Here is a 4,610-nt window from a genome sequence, read left to right on the forward strand (position 1 = left end):
TAACCAACTCGCACAAACGCAGCCATTAGTGGGTCATTAGCCTTGAGTTCATTTATTAAATTATGTTCAAATATTTCAATAAAAAATCGATTATTTCAATTCAGTATATTTCTGTTTAAGACAGAAAAACCATTCTAGAAGATAGCTAACATTTTATTATGTGCAAGTAAACCCTGACTTTATGTGAAAAGTGAAATAGTTTGTAGTACTTTTGACTCCGGTTCCGTTTTATAAATATCTGCCCGTCTTACTTCTGGGGCGAGAGAAAAGATGTCGTTCTATTGGACCCTTGTTCTTAAGTTTAGAATGTACTAGAATGTCTCTCAGGTTTCACTTAAGTATTTGTGTTACCTTGGTTCCTCGGGAATATTTTGTTCAGGATTTCGTTTGACGGTAGCATGGAGCGGTATTTCCACAGAATATTGTTTATCTTTGGAAGGGTGTCGGAAAATTACCTTGCAAAAAAGGATGGCGTTCAGTGTCGACGTTTGGGCATTTAGTGTGCACATCATTGCGGTTTAAAATGGTTGCTTTCTCGTGTGACAAATTAAGGAAGTTTCAGGTATAGTTTTGTTGAATTAGTGCTGCTTTCAATGGTTGCAGTTCGTTCAAGTAATCAAAATCATTGCTACATATTCTTCTAAACTCTGTCGCATGTCCAACAAATATTCCTTGCTGACAATGTCGGATGGTCACGGGTGTAATACAGGTATTGGTACTGATTCATTGGCTCTCTGTACAAGGAAAGTTTGTTTTCCATTTTCCACACATACCGTGGTGTCTCAAAAATGCATTAGCAGTTGCGAAGAAACACAAGATAATTCAAAGCTGCTGTAATGGTTATTAAGATGGTTTGGTTTGGTTTGGTTTGTGGGGTTTAACGTCCCAAAGCAACTCAGGCTATGAGAGACGCCGTAGTGGAGGACTCCGGAAATTTCGACCACCTGGGGTTCTTTAACGTGCACTGACATCGCACAGCACACGGGCGCCTTGCTTTTCGCCTCCATCGAAAAGCTGCCGCCGAGGCCGGGATTCGATCCCGCGTCCTTGGGAACAGTAGTCAAGCGCCGTAACCCCTGAGCCACCCCGGCGGGGGGTTATTAAGATGGGAGACAAACGATAGAAGTAATTTTGATCTATGCTGCCATATCATGAAGATATCACCAATATAATTAAGCTATATGCGTGTTTTTTTTTATTAAATAAGTATTTTGGATTCGAGAACACCCATGATGAACACCCACTGGATTCCACAATGCTATCAGTAGTCCCACACTCATCACTGCTACCTGTTCTTCGGCGCTAGATGTTATAGTAACAAGCAGTCATAATACACTCTTTTCGGGACGGATCGCAATAGATATCAGTGATCATTGACCTGTTTTCTTGCACCTAGACAAACAAATCCGTACGAAGGCAAACTCATAGGCTCGACGGCAACTTATTTCTCAAGAAAGGCTTGAGCAATTTCGAAAACGCATTGTTTTAGTGAACTGGGATCCCGTATACCGAGAAAATACAGCTGAGGGCGCTTACCGCAAATTTCAGCAAATTTTTTTCTTATTTTACAATGACTGCTTCCCTGTGGTTGACATAACGTCATGCAAAAATGCTCGTAAGCCGTGGATGAACCGTCGCCTCACGCGACTCGTGAACAAGAAACACAAGATGTTTGCTCAGTTCAATAAAACGAGAGATGCGGACGTACTAGCGAGATTTAAATCATTGCGCAATCAGTTGAATAAAGAAATTAGGATAGCTAGGGCAGCTTACTATAACAACTTGTTTGATATCCAGCTTTCTAGAAATCCCAAAGAAAAATGGAGGCGCTTAAACTTAGTTTTAAATAGAAACACACACAGCAGGAACACAACGAGCTTAATAATCGAAGGTAAAGAGACGTCAGGTTCATGCCTTGCAAGCACATTTAATAAATTCTTTTCCGAAGTAGGTTATAGCCAATTTAATGCCGGAATCGCGAATTTCTTAGGCGATAAGATAGAGGCATCTCTCTTTTAAGACCAACGAACGAAAGTGAAGTTTTTGCAATATGCCGAAAATTAAAAGACACCTGCAGTCTTGATGCACATAATATACAGAGCCGACCAGTTAAGTACATTCTTGACATAATTACGCCATGCCTAACATATATATACAACACCGCACTTATTATAGCTCCTTTCTCTACTGACATGCAGCTAGCCAGGGTAGCCGTGATATATAAAAAAGGCGATGCGAACAAGTTGGGAAACTATAGGCCAGTGTCTGTACTTCCGTATTTTTTTAAGGGTTTAGAACAACTGATTCGCATCCGCTTCCAACATTTTCTGCAGAAACATTCCGTAATAACCGACTGTCAGTATGGCTTTACACAAAATAGGTCCACGGAGCATGCGCTACTCGTCCAAAAGGAATACATTTTTAAAAAAAATTTGAGTCACAGCTTCTAACTCTCGGTGTTTTCGTTGATTTCAGTAAAGCCTTCGATTGCCCAAATCACGATATTCTTTTTGCAAAACTAAAGAACTATTGCATACGCGGGCATGCTCTCAGCCTAATCAAATCTTGTCTGAATTCACGGTCTCAGTATGTGGTGATAATTCATTCCTCTTCACAGATTCTAGGAATTTCGAATGGCGTCCCTCAAGGCAGCATTTTAGGGCCACTCCTGTTCAATGTATATATAAATGACATCCCTAATATCAGTAACCATGCAAAATACATTATATATGCAGATGACACCAGCCTATTTTTTTTCTTCCAATGACGTACAAGCTTAGCAGACACCGCAAACCGCACGCTCTTATCGCTTGCCACATGGTCATCAGCCAACTCATTAAAGATAAACAAAGAAAAAACTAAAGCAGTACTCTTCCTTACTAAAGCAAAACAAGTACTTTACCGCCCCTCGTTATACATCAATGGCAGTGTAATTGAGTACGTGGACACATTCAAATCATTTGGTGTAACGTATAACAGTACGATGGCATGGGATGCCCATGTTAATAATATTGTGTTAACGCTTTCTAGAATTGTCGGAATTACTTCACGTAACAGGTATATTCTACCTATCAAAACTAAAATTACTTTATATTATGCATTTTTTTATTCCCACCTTAGCTATTGCCTCCTTGTCTGGGGCAATACAACGGTATCTAATGTCAATAAACCGCAAACAATACAAAAGAAAATGCTTTGCGCAATTGTCAACGGGACGTATGAATCGCCTACTAGACACATTTACCTACATTATAATATTGTACCTTTCAACAAATTATTTGACTACAGATTTGCATGTCTCTATAAATCAGCGATAAAAAAGGGGGATTAATTTTTTTCTGAAATTGTTCCTATTACATGTCGCCACTCATCATACGACATCAGATTGCAGAGCAGGTTTGCATTACCAAAGTGCAGACCTAACTATGGGTTTTGTATGTTGATATTTATTGTGCCAAAGTTCCTAAATACCCCTCTGAGTGACCAAGTGAATATTGTTTTTTTCTTCCATTCGTAAAAGTTTTATTCAGCAATCTATGCTACAGTGATGTCAATTGTGTTTGAACGTACTGTGCCACTCTGTGTTATAGCCTCACGGTCTTCTGCGTCTATTATTGCTGCCAGTTATGAGACATGTTCTGTCAACCTTGTTCTATAGTAGCACTTGTATCCATTTTTTTTTTACCAGTGGTTGTATTTGCCTTGTGCCTACTGCTGACTTGTAGGGGTGGTGAGGCCCGTCAAGCGGTGTATACTTCACTGCTTTTTTCTCACCATCCCCAGTTTGCATGTGCAAACTGAAATAAAGATTGATTGATGATTTAATATAATAGCATACGTCGGCGCGAATGGAGTTACTATTGTGGTTCTGAAATTTTGCAGATAATAGGACGAATCAAACTCGACATAATTTAAACTTAGAAATAGTTTAGGAAGCGATAAATAAACTTCCGACTCAGGCGAGTAGGGATTTTTGATTAATAATATATGAAAAAAGGCCTAGACACTTTATCAATAGGAATATTTATGCGGAGTGCCATGGACATTAAGTGTGGTAAGTATGCACTCATCTGAAATGTTAGTTGTGACATTAAAAGCTCAATTACTTTGAAAAAGCGAGGTGTGTCCTGCACGAAAGAAAGAAGCTCGGTTGGGAAGTTTGCTAGGTGCTGATGTAGGAGTATATTGGCATGTTTTCTGTGGTCTGGTTAGTGTTCGGTACAATTGGTCTTGCCGGTATTTATGTGGTAATCAATGCTTCGGCAGAAACATTGTCAATCATGGGCAGTAGGTGAAATCAGCGTGCTTGTTTTTTTATTGGGTTAAACTATTTTATTGGATCGCGATAAATATTTCGTAGGCAATTAGATCTCATATTTTACTCAGCATGAATTCACTGAATGGTTCTGTCGGATAGGTATCGAACTTTTCTAGAGGCAAAAGTTGTTAAGCTGTGCATACACCTCTTTTCTGTAATTTACGACTGGGTGAATAACGATGCTGCCACTTTTGTCCCAGGCTTGATAACTATATCAGCTCTAGAAGCAAGGTTGTCAAGAGTGACTGTTACGGTTAAAGATAGATTTTTATGCTTTCGAACTAGCCTTGTT

General features: G+C 39.4%; 1 pseudogene; it reads left to right on the forward strand.

The window, feature by feature from the left end:
• The first annotated feature begins 2,983 nt into the window (after nucleotides 1-2,983).
• On the forward strand, nucleotides 2,984-3,548 carry LOC146184884 (uncharacterized; annotated as a pseudogene).
• The last annotated feature ends 1,062 nt before the right edge of the window (nucleotides 3,549-4,610 follow it).

The sequence above is a fragment of the Amblyomma maculatum genome, chromosome 7 (genome assembly GCF_055883805.1).
Source record: "Amblyomma maculatum isolate TAMU_Amacu chromosome 7, ASM5588380v1, whole genome shotgun sequence".
Classification (NCBI taxonomy): Eukaryota; Metazoa; Arthropoda; class Arachnida; order Ixodida; family Ixodidae; genus Amblyomma; species Amblyomma maculatum.